This window comes from Thunnus albacares, chromosome 23 (genome assembly GCF_914725855.1).
Source record: "Thunnus albacares chromosome 23, fThuAlb1.1, whole genome shotgun sequence".
In the NCBI taxonomy this organism is placed as follows: domain Eukaryota; kingdom Metazoa; phylum Chordata; class Actinopteri; order Scombriformes; family Scombridae; genus Thunnus; species Thunnus albacares.
The window spans coordinates 11,960,560-11,973,740 of record NC_058128.1 but is presented as its reverse complement, the minus strand read 5'-3'; the positions used below and the strand labels follow the sequence as shown (position 1 = coordinate 11,973,740).

Genomic DNA, 13,181 nt, shown 5'->3' with positions numbered 1-13,181 from the left:
CACTGACTTGAACCCTAAACCAGGCGGAGAGTGTGTGGGCAGGAGCGCTCCCACACCTACAGTCTGTTAAGTTGTACTGCCTCACTATGACAGATGTGGCAGTCTGAGTGCCAGCTTTTGCAAGGAAATACATGACTACAAGGCACATATTCATGAACAATGTGCCAACATGAAGTCTCAAGTCTGCAGTAAAAATAAATAAATAAAAATTGGACATTTAATTGGAAATGTTTATCAATCTGTCACCCATCTCAAGTGAAAGAGCCTTTGGAGAAAAAAAGTGGGAGCACAAAGAGGAGTACGATGTAAATTTCAGAAAGAATGAATAATGGATTATGGAATGGTAGAAAAAGATAATGGGGGGGGGGGGGGGGGTGGAGAAAAAAGGGAAAGCAATGATTGACAATGACAGGTAAGATAATAGCGAGAAAGAGTGATCAAAATTCATCGGGCTCTCGTCTGCATTCATGTTACAAGACAATTATGCACCAACCTTCGCATAAAGACTGAGCTGTTGATAGTCTGCAGGCCCTGCAGTGCTTCTGTCTGCACAGTATCACCTCAAGGAGCTTGGTGGCCATTTTTAGTTGAAATTGGTGATGAGGTTTTTTTTTTTTTTCTGTAGTGCATGCTCCTTCTGATTCTTACTTCATTTGCAAATTGATCCAACTTTCAAAAAGATGCCACTGTCAGGACAAATGCTTGACTCAAGTGAGTTTGATTCTTCTCTCCCAGCTTCTGTAAATGAGCTCCCTCTCTTATGCTTTTTGTTCTTCAAAACATTTCAGAAGTGACTCAATGTGTGATTGATGCCACCTCCAAGATAATAAGCACTTCTTGAGCATTTAACTCAAGTACTGGTCTCACTCAAAAATATTCTTTCTCAAATTGTATCTGTGTATCTGATTGCTGTCTCAGCCTTGTGAAATTAAGTGCATAGAATAAATGAAACACTCACAGGTACTGAACTTAAAAATGAAACAAAAAAAACAAACATTTGTTGAATACTTTTTGAACCAATATACAGAAAAAAATATTTGAAATATGGCTCATCTCCACATTGATGTCAGAAGTCAGAGGCCACTCACTTGCTTGTTCTTCATTTCATTGTGACTTCAAAGGGAATTTATGTTGTGTTATGTGCAAATTGGGGGGATGGGTCACAATTGTGTATTCCAAACCCACTTTGTGGTTTATCATATTGAGCTAGATGTTACATCTTTACATAAAAACTTTGCTAAACCCAAGGAAGTAAACATATTTCATTGTGAAAATGAACCACAGTATAAATTGCATGTTAGCCATGAAATATTTTTTTATTTCTATTATTGTAACCGCGGACCCACCTTTTGGTCTTCATTGACAATCCTACCTCTTGTCCTGGATATTTGTACTTTTATAGTGTGTTTTGACATTAATTTTAGTCAGCTTGTGTAACTTGAAAACCAAATGAAACTGTTTATCCCTGAACACTTCCTGGAGCATGGTTTGGATATAGGTGCCTTGCTCAAGTGCACCTCGATAGGTGTACTGTACTAAGTTGAAGAGAGTGTAATCATTCTCTGTGGTCAGATTTACTCCATATCAAACTCACCTAACTTTATCCGCTGAGGGGGAGAATCCATCACAGTGTCATGTTCCCATTCAGCCTCAGTATCATTGATTAATGTAATCAGAGATGCAGCATCTCGCTCCTAAATGAGTTTGAGATTGACACTTCAGTTTATTAGACTCCATGCTGCAAACTGTGTAGACTGGTGGAGTGTAATTAAAGCTCTCACCCTGGCAGCCATCATAATACTAGCAACTAGCCTGTTGTTGTGCTGAGTATAGCATTATCTTTCAAACACATTCATGTATGTGCACAGTGCGCACACACAGAAACACTTTCTGCTGGCATAAATTGGGCTACTTTATTACACATTTGTAATTTAGACTGCAACCTCAGACACTTTGATGCAAATTTAGTCCTCAGCCTCTTCTGCTCTGGAGGAGAAGAGAGGACATTTACGAGCTTGTTTAAAGACCCTGACCTCAAACCACATTTCGCCCTGGGGACAAGAACTTTCTCTTTTGTGCTTGCAATGCCCTGTTTTCCTCTCAACTTTTAAAAGCAAACTAAGACAAAACAAAGTTAAATTGTTGAACAGGGAAGAAAGATGGAAAGAATGAAATGTTAGACAGTGCTAGTGTTTTTATGGTCTCTTGTGTCATGATGTACTGTATGTATAAAACTATTTAACAGGTAACAGAACCAAGATCTGATCTTGCAATGTAATGCAGAAAATCTGAACGGGTAATTTTTATACCACAATTGAAAAGGAAGTGACAAAGAGCTGTAATTATAAAACATTATTAACAGAGCTAATGCTAATATTAATAATGATGCATAAAATAAAGGCAGGCAGGCATTGTGATAACAGTAGGGCAGACATACAGCAGATGAATATAAGTACAGTAAGTAATGTTTACTAAGCAATGCACCTGCTGTGTTTTTGCTGTGTTAGCAGTAATTGTTATATTCAATATGCATTGTGTTTAGACTGAGCCACACATAACACCTGTTGCTGTCTGGTTAATCATCATTTTATGAGATCTGTTTTGGCCCTGTTCCAAAACCTGATACCTAATATAACATTCACTGTTTGCATAAGGTATAATGACTGAACTCAGAGCTTGATAGAAGCGAACGGAGTCAACAATTTAGTATCGTAGCACTTCTCACAGAACTCCTCATCTCTGAATGAATAAGCCCCGAACTACCATTTTTTGTGCAATTACCTCTTTCCTGAGTGGCTGTTATGACATACAGTTGAGCACCTGTTGATCCTCTTCATCCTCTGAGCTTTGTGCTGTTGAGCTTTGTGCTGTTGAGCCTTGACTCCATTATCAGACTTCTATTTTATTTTATAAGTTAAGTCTTAAGTGCCATCCTGTTACTTTTGGTAATTTTATTTCCTTTACCATGCATCTTAATTTATAGGCCTCCTAAATCTGTTTTATTTTATCGTATTATTTAATCTTATTTTAGTTGTATCTATTGTTTTGCCTAAATATGACAAGGGTGCTTATTCTTGGTGATTTTAATATTCATGTATGTTGTCCTTCCCATTCCCTCAGTTCTCATTTTTTTTTAGATCTTATAGACTCCTTTAACCTTATTCAATCTGTTAAAGGTCACACCTCAGATTTGGTTCTCTCATCTGGTCTCTCTTTCGAGTGTCTTAATTTGGTGGATATGCTGGTAACAGGTCATAAAGCTGTTGTTTTTTAAGTTCCACTACAGCTTTCTATTCCTAGTCTCCACCCTGCATTCTCAACACTGGTTCTGCAGCTAAATTCTGTAATGGTTTTAATTCATCTTCCTTTAATTCCACTTTATTTCCTCTCAATCCAGATGCACTGTTAAACTCATTTAACGATCAGTGCCTATCCATCCTCAACCAAATTGCACCGTTTAAAACTAGGAAACAAAAATCAAATAACCTCCCCTGGTTGAATGATCACACTCAAGTGCTAAATGGACTCATTGTCATTGGAAGACAAACAAGTCCAGAATAGCACATAACACCCTTAAAAACCACGTTAACTTATCAGAAAGCAGTTAAGGATGCAAGATCAGCCTATTTAAAATCACCACAATTCTAAAGTTATATTTAGGATAATTGACTCAGTTATTATTGGCCCCTCCACTTCTCTTTCTGTACCTGACTATAAGCTATATGAAAAATCACTCACTCATTTTGTTAATAAGGTGGAGAGTATCAGGTCCTAAATCCAGCCTGACATATGCATACCCATCACAATTTCAGTGTCGGAGGATACAGTCTCCCATATGAACTCCTCCTCCTGCATCTCAGACATCATCCCGATTAAACTACTCAAGGAAGTATTTTCCACTGTTGGCCCTGTAACTTTGCAAATTTTTAATAATTCTCTGGCAGCTTTAAGCATGCTATTATTCACACACTAGTAAAGAAACCTACTGTAATTTGGACCTCCTGTCCTTAAGTAACCACAGACCAATCTCCAAATTGTCTTTTTTATCTAAGTTTCTGGGGAAATTAATCTCATCCCAACTGATATCTTTTATGAATAATAATGGTGTTTTTAACTGTTTCCAGTCTGAATTTAGAGCACTGCATAGTACCGAGACAGGTCTTGTTAAGGTTATTAATGACCCCCTGCTGACAGAGTGACTGCTGGATTTTAGTTCTTTTGAATGTAGGTGCCGCATTTGATACAGTCGATCATAGTATCCTCTTACGTTGCTTAGACATTTGGGTAGGCCTCAAGGGCGCAGCTCTCAGCTTATTACGCTTGTAGCTCTCCAATAGAACTTCTTCTGTCACTCTGGGTAATTCTGCTTCCTCGATTGCTCAGTTTAGTTGTGGTGTCCCTCAAGGTTCTGTTCTTGGCCCCCTTCTGTTCTCTATATACATGCTACCCCTCGGCCATGTTGTTCAGAAGCATGATGTGCTTTACCATTTATGCTGACAACACTCAGTTGTATCTGCCATTAAAACCCAGAGATCCTAGCAACCTAGTAAATCTTAGAACTTGCCTCTCTGATATTAAATCCTAGATGTTCCAAAACTTCCTGAAATTTAATGGTAAGTCTGAGATCATTCTGTTCGGTCCCTCAAATTTCATCAGCTCTTTTGTCAAGTTGTCAAGTCATGTTTCTTCCAGCTCAAGATACTTTCTAAAATTAGGTCATTTTTATTAGTTGCTAATTTACAAAAAGTTGTACATGCTTTTACCTATTCTCGGCTTCATTATTGCAACACACTTTACTCCAGTATCAGCCAGGGCTCCCTCCACCATGGTACAAAACACTGCTGCTTGACTTATTACTGGAACAAAGAGGCATGATCACATTACCCCTGTGCTTGCTTCTCTACATTGGCTCCCTGTTAAATTTTGCATTGATTTTAAAGTCTTATTGCTCACTTTTAGGGCCTTAATCAGCCTTGCACCTACATACAACTCTGACTTATTGACCTGGTATGTGCCCTCTTGGCCATTAAGATCTGCAGATGGAGTCGTGCTAGTTACTCCCACGGTTGGTGACTAAGGGCGATCGGGCATTTGCTATTAGAGCTCCCACACTATGAAACTCTCTGCCTAGTGAACTCAGACACACTAATTCGCTTTAAATATTTCTTAAAGCTTTTCTCTTTGTAAAAGCTTTTGGAAATGTTTGATGCTTTCATTTATGTGATCCTATTTATTTTATTTTCTCTCCTTTCTTTTTATCTGCCTATTCTGGTTTTCTTTTCTTTTTGTAAGGCATATAAATAAAGTTTATTATTATTATTGTTCAATAGATGTTAGCCCTTGGATCAGTTATCAAATGAGAGAAGTCCAGAACGTCTGAAGCTGAAGACGTCCCGTTTGAACTTTATGAAATGTTTATGACAGTTTTTATCCCTGAAAAGTCACCAGCCTCCTCTTATTTTTTTGCTATGCTTCTAAAAACCTGAAGAATTTCACATTGGAGATTACCGCACAGGAAATACTATGATGTCTCTGCACTAATGGAGTGAAACAGATTCACAATAATAAAGTGCTAAGGTGTGATACCTTTAGCAGGGGTTACCTATAATAATGGCTCAAGGCTCTGTGTGCTTGAAAGTTGATTTCACAGTTGGTTGTTAAATTGCGTCACAGCACTCCAAGCTGAGAATATCTTGAGGCAATGGAGCCAATGCACTTATCCCTCCGCTTGAAAAAATACCCCATTTCCCAATTCGAAAGTGCTTCAATCTTTCCAACTTTGCGAAGAACTCGGTCGTCTCACTCTTGTTTTGTCTCTGAGACGTGATAAATTACTGGCGGTTTGTCTCAAGATTTATGACCTGCTGTCTTTCCGTGTGTCATTATGAAGTTGGGACGAGTGACACAATCTAATATTCTATACTTAAATGATGAATAATGTCACACACCATCCACACACAGCCCATAGATATCAAAGCAGGGGAATATTAAGCATGCCCAAACTCAATTTGAAACCCACCGGTGGGAAAATGGCGTTTCTAATGGAAGAGGGGAGGCCATCAGATTTGAGGTTCAGAGCGGGCTGATCATAGCTATTTTTCTGTGGCACTGCTGGCTGTATCAATTTGAGATGGTGATTTGGATGGCAATGGGCTGGCTTCGACAGGTAATCTGGTACAGCCATTAGTGCCTGTTAAGTGGCTGGGTCTCAGTGTCACACCTTGTCCATCAGTCTCTATTTAGTGAAACATGGACTTTTCAGAGGAGCTTCTCTCACAATTCCAACGAAACCCTTTTCCCCCTCGGGTAACCACATGGTGATAGTTTGGCAGAAGTGCTGACACCCCAAAGCGACAACTGATACTAATGTGGTGTAAGTGGATGAAGTGACCTGCCACATCAACCACCACCAACCCCCAGCCCTTTGTTAAGCCATCCCTCTTTCAGTCCCTCCATCTAAGCACTCGACCCCTTTTGATAAGGGCCCACCACTGCAAGGGCCCCTTATTGCAAGGGGTAATTAATGCTAAGAGGGACATGTTCATAAAAAACGGTGGAATAACAGAGGGGCAGATTAGTGTCTGCTGTGATAAAAGATGATAGTTCCTTTACAGACACACACTACATACTCTTCTTAAATGGAAGACATCGATAGCATGGTCAAACAAAGGAAAATGTTTGGTGGTTAAATAATTATAAGAAATCTGTGCAACAATTTTGTGCTTAAAACAAAATTGCTTGTGCATGTTGAAATGATTGATTTATATCAGCCTGTACTTTTGGAACACTGAGAGTTGTTGCATCTTACTTATATTTCCATTTGACATGGCTGTAACACGTGTGTGCGTTCCATTTTTACTTCACTGAAATAAATGGTTAAACTTTACACTATTTAATACCCTTTTCAGTTGTGTTGGGAAAATGTGTTCCCCATCATTCACAACTCTGCATGGCTAAATGACAAACCAGTGAGATGATTATAGCGCTGCAACGATTAGTAGATTAATTAATCAACAGTTATTTTGATTGTTGAGTGTAAGTAATTTTTAAGCAAACTGCCATATATGTGGTTCTCAAATGTACTCACATGTAAGAATTTGTTGCATTTCTTGGTCCTCCATTACAGTAAATTGAAAATGTTGGAAGTTTTGGTCAGATAAATAAGCCATTTAAAAATGTTATATTGGGCATTGGGAAATTGTGGCATGAAATTTTCCATTTTCTGATGTTTTATAAACCAAAGAATTAATTGATTAATTGAAGAAAATTATTAGCCGGTTAATTGATAATGAAAATAATCGTTCAGCCCTAGATGATTCTGTTAACTACAATCTGTAGAATATACTGGAGGTCAAAGCTTTACTTTGCACAATTACAATTTTAAATTGCAGTTATTGTCTTAACTGTGATATAATTGTGCTTTAAAGCTCCTAATAAGAAAATATCATGGGACAATATCAAATAATCAAAGCAACAGGAAATATTCCATAATGATGTAAGGGAAAGGCGGAAAAGATTCAAGATTAACTTTATTGTCCCCCAGAGTGGGAAATTTGTCTTGGGCTCTTCACCCATGCTACAGCCATAAAAGGACAACATTTCATATACAGAAAAAATATAAATGAGTTAATAAATAACAAACAAGGTTCTAAAACCACATTTCACATGCAGAAAATGGTGTTAAAAAGGTGTTAATAGATAACATAGCAAGGTTCTAAAAAATACCTGGGCAAACAGAAAACAAACACATCAATAAAAAACAGAGAAAATTCCTTTATTCTTAAAAATCCCTTACATAAAAGATCACCCAGTGCCCATCCTGGCCTTATCTGCCACTATTTAATAGTTTTATTGACACCAGGATAAATTAATTTTTAAATCTATTTAGGACTCTGTGCCTCCTACCAGAGGGCAGTAGCTGGTACTCAGCATGTAGAACATGGAATGGGTCAGTTACTATCCTATTACCTTAGAGTAGCCTGTTCGTAAGTAGACGGCAGGGATGTATGCTGTTTTATCCCTATAATCTACGATGCAGTCTGCATCAGTCAGACCAGTTTGGACTTAAGCTGCACAGAGAGGTTGCCATATCTGCTAAGGCTCTCTAAAACTGCCCGATAAAAGGCAAACATAAATTTTTGATCAACAGCATGAACTCTAAGTCAACATAGGAAATGCAGGTGTTGTTGTAATCTGCTACAGAGGCAGTCCACGTGGGTGTTCCAGGTTAAAGACTTGTCAATAAAAACACCAAGATATTTGTATGAGGAGACTTGTGAGATGGTTTCGTTGTGGACGACCACAGGCCTGTGGTCACTGATTTCTCTGGGGTCAAACACCATCTCCTCTATCTTACTAACATTCAAGACAAGGTCCTCACACCATTTCACAAACATTTGTATCTCTGAATAGTAGTCAGATAGGTCACTATCCCTTTTTCATTAAGCTAAAATGGCAGTATTATCTGAGAGTTTGATGATGTGATTGTTAGGGTTATAACTTGTTGAAAAGGACAGGTGAACTGGCACAACCCTTGGGGGCTCCAGTGCTCAAGGTTCTAAGTTCTGCGAGAGTGCCATCAACACTGACCTGTTGTCTATGATTGGTTAAGAATAAGTGGTACCATTTAATAATAAGAGGGTGGACATTAAGGTCATTCAGCGTCTTAATTAATAGATGCGGCTGTACCATATTAAACACGGAACTAAAATCAACAAATAAAAGACGCACATATGAGCGAAATGTTTATCACAGTAGAAGTGACCTTTAAAGGTCAAAGTATCGGAGGGCAAAAATCCAATCCTAATAAAGCCTATTGACATTGTGCTGTGTTTTGTTTAAATTGTACTTGGAATCGAAAGCTTCACATTCGTGCTGCAAGCAACAAAATCAATCAGCAACAAAAGTCTATCAGTTTCCTGTAAAGCTGAACTACCAGGAAAACTCAACCAGTATGTGGATGGTTGACACGTTTTTTAGCTCAGAAAAATTGGCCAAGTCTGAATGTTTTGTTGTCTGTGGCTGATTTTCTAGAGTTTAGTTTTTCTATGTGATATCATTTTTTATTAATATTTACATTTGAAGCTTTTGACCAATTGCAATTTGTTGGGGTTGATGGCATTTTTTTCTATTTCTGTAAATCTCAATGATGGTGTTCTGCAGTTTTCTTACAAACTGTAGGTTTTTAGAATTAGGCATTTGTTCCCTATTGGTGAAAATGGTGCATCTAGGTGCAACAGCTAAGCAATTTTAGATATTTTGAGTGTTGCTGCTCTGTGGAGTAGCTACTATACTGGATCTAAATAGTGCCATCTATGTCTTCTCACTTGCAAGCTTTATATGTATTGATGAGCAGGATAAAAAGCTGCAATGTATCAGCTAGTCAGACTGCAACCATGAGGTTAAATAAGACAAATGTTAAAAGGTGCACATGCTTTGTTCGTGGAGAATAAGGGAAGTGATGGCAATCACACCCTTGACGAAACAATTATCCCTCCCCTCAGTCTGCTGCCACAGCTGACACTTTGAGGCCGAGATGGGAGCCTGCGCCCCACTGTTCAACTCTCTCACCACCTCCATTTTTCTCCTGTCCTCGCCTCTCTCCCTCATTTTTGTCCTCTTTTCCACCTAGCCATCACTGTAATTAGTGCTTCTGTCATTTGCTCTGACATGGGTGTGCACATGTTAGTGTGTGCATGCGTGTGTCAGAAAGTGAGAGGCTCAGAGAAAGTGTGTGTGTTGGCCTTGGAGAGTGTGTGCTTGTGTGTTAGGGGATAGAGCAGAGTAGCAATAGGTCGACTCTCAGAGCGATCGATTCTCAATCGCCGTAGAAGCGCTTTCCTCCTGTTTTTTTGCCAATTCAACACATGATTAAAGCCGGCGGGGCAATTACCATTCATCTGGAAGGAGACAGGAAGAACAGGCCCTCAAAGAAATGCGAGAATCAATCCATTATGAGCAGCACTCCTCCTCCTCTCCCTCTTTCTTTGCTTCCCAGCTCTATGGCTAATCTTCCTTCCCTCACTTTCTCCTCCTTTTGCTTCTCATTCTCTCTTTCTGTCTCTGCACATATTCCTCACGTCCTCACTGCTCTCATTCTTTTCTCGTCTTTGTCTAATTTATATCTTTCTGTCCCCCTTTCCATCACTATCCCTCCTCATTTCTGTCTGTGCTCTCTCTATCATTGGTCACCATCATTACTCCTGTACCCTCATTCAGACACTTTCTTTTCCCTCTGCCATTACACTCACTTTAGTATCAGCAACACTTCCTCTTGCTTTCTATCAGCCCTTTATGCACCAAAAGAAACTTTCTAAAGAAGGCAATGCTTTATGCGTGTATAGGAAAATGGGTGTTATGTTTACCATGTACAATTCCCAGATGCATATATTCTTGTGCTTAAAAATAAGTTTTAATACAGAATATGTCATTCTTCTCAGGCATAGTGGGACTGGAGTTGATCTTATAGACTGTAGGCTGGACAGATTCCGATGAGAGTGTCTCGCCTCTTTGAAACTCAAGTCCATCTATAAATTAACCTTACATTTGACACTTGCTCATTTTTTCTGAATTTGAATCCATACTACTCTTCAAATATGAATTGTGACACCACTTAGATCTGTTATAAGTTGTTGTTGGCATAAAACTAAAACGTTGAAAATGTTTGACTTGAGGATGAGAACTGAGCAGCATAAAGGGCAACACACACCAGTGGTGTATGATGCATGTCAAAACACACAAGACGTGTGTCACTGCGGTTTGACACGCTTCAGCTCATCAAGGTGTGCCACTGTCCCTTTTCTCCTGCATAGGCATGTTAACTTTTCAGAACAATGGCAGTTTTATATTTGCTACATAGATCAGCACATCCCAGCCACTGTACCTTGATTACTTCTTCTATCTCATGACAAGGTTTGTGTGTACTGTGGGCATGTGAAATGATGCAATGAGGTTGATGTGTGTTGCTCTTAAGATATGAAATGTTATTATGCCTTGATGAAACAAGAGGTTCACTTACTTTTTTGTGCTCTATTTTTCATTTATGTTAATTAAATAACTTTAAAAAAGGTTCAATTCTATTTACTTAATGATTATGTCCAGTAGAAAACATTATTGGTCAGAACATTTGCAATGCCAATAAAATAATTTAGTATCACAAAAAGGAGAGAAATTTGTAAAAACAGTACTTAACACTAACAGTATGCAAGGATGTTGCGCAGGTGCATCATAAACAGTGAAACAGTCTCTTTGATTTGGTTACTATGACTCGTGTCCTTTTTCTCACATGCAGTGGCACCCCCTTACAGCTGTGTGATTGGTTATTTCCTGTTTCAATGCTCTTTGCTCAGAGAGAGAAAAAGAATAGGATGTAATATAGGAAATGAGGATGTACATTCTTTGTAATTGCTTTTTTAAGTGGGACTGTCCAAGGTCTAGCTCATTTATAGAGAGAGCCTGGGTCTCAGGTCATTAATCCCGGCAAATAATGTGGATGAATTCATTAAGGTCTGATGATTGTTGACAGCACGTGTGGGTTGAGAATAGACAGAGATAAGGAAAGGTCTTGGTAATTGGAGTTCTTTAGACACCAAGACCTCACCTATAGTTGGAGGAAATAGGATATGAAATTATCTACAGCTGACACACAAATGCTGCTTCACACACACCTACAGTACACTAATGTGCAAATTCAAAAAGATGTACTGTATATCCACACACACAAATATCAATTGAGCTTGAGGAAATTACATGTTATGAGTGCAACAGCCGCAAAAATCAGCTCGTTTATGATAATATAAAAAATCCAATTTGCCACCGTTCCTCATGAGAAGTGATAAGCAGCATGTGTATGTGTGTGTATGTACATCTTCACCTTTGATGGAAAGGTAACAGCTGGGCACAATCCAAGGCCCAAGAACTTGGCTCTTTATTCCAAAATCACACAGCCGAGTCCTTGTTCATCAAAACTGAGGGGTGTAGACTCTCTTCCCCGACACAGCAGGAAAGCGTGACTGATTGAAGTTCATTTCCCCTCGCAGAGCTTTGCATTGCAGCAGAATGGCGAAACACGCGAAGACGGTCGAGTAGGCAGACGTGGATGGGCTGATAAGTAGCAACTCAACCCCCACCCTTCACCACTGGATGAGGTAAGGTCCACAAAGACCGTAGAATTGTAATTATGCTGTACTGTATACTCGTGTGGAGACGAGTGGTCAACCGTGGCATGCATGTGTGTGTTTCTTTGAGTGTGTGTGTGTGTGTGTGTGAGCAGAACTGGTGAAAACATAGACATCAGATCCTGGCCTCACATCAGGTCGAGATGATGACATTTTGAGATAATGATCTCTGCTGGATACTAGTACAGACACACATACAGGGATGAGCAGTTTTACAACTTTCATCATTACTGTGACACATTACTCCATTTAGATGAGTTAATTAAGCCTTAATTACAAAGTCAGCCAACCACCATAACCATGAATGTCTCACCAAATATAATATTTTCATTATTGCAGCAGTATATCAATAGAGGGTATGATTTAGATTGAATGCTGTCCTGTGGTTTTAAAATTATATTTTCTGGGATGATATTACAAATGTTCTCTTGGTTTCACCATGACTGAATTTTTCAATTTTTCAATTTTCTTTTCTTTTCTTTTCCTGTTTATATACAGTGGGGTCTAAAAGTCTTAGATCACTACTCAAGATATATCTATTTTGCATTAGTTTTGAATGTAATACTGTTTTTTGTCATTACAAATGATAATATCAGCTTAACAATTTGAGTGAAAAATCGAATCTTTGAAAAATGTACATGAATTTCAGAATATTTTAGTATTTGTTATGTTCCTCTTTTTGCTTTGATGACAGCATGCACTCAAGCTGGTCTCCTTAAGTTTGTGCAAAACCTGATGACCCATGTTATCCCAGCATGATTTGACATTGTTCCAATGTTTTTGTGACATCAAAGAATGCTTGGCTTGTCAGTCTTCAAGTGTCTCCATAAATATTCAGTGGGGTTGAGGTCAGATGACTGTGGAGGAAAGTCCATGACAATCAGGACTCCTTGGTCTTCTTTTGTCTTCAAGTAGTTTTTTCAAAGCTTTTAGGTGTGTTTGGGGTCATTATCCTGCTGCAGTATCAATCCTCTGAAGAATGGAGTGATACTTCTCCTTGCTCAG

General features: G+C 38.7%; 1 long non-coding RNA gene across 3 annotated transcripts in view; it reads left to right on the top strand.

Annotated features, from left to right (window-relative positions):
• The window catches only part of LOC122975550, a 92,808-nt gene that overhangs the window by 40,283 nt on the left and 39,344 nt on the right, over positions 1 to 13,181 (top strand). For all 3 annotated transcript variants that reach the window (XR_006400699.1, XR_006400697.1, XR_006400698.1), the window contains exon 4: positions 12,039 to 12,146. This is a non-coding gene — a long non-coding RNA (uncharacterized LOC122975550). The remainder of the gene's footprint in view (positions 1 to 12,038; positions 12,147 to 13,181) is intronic.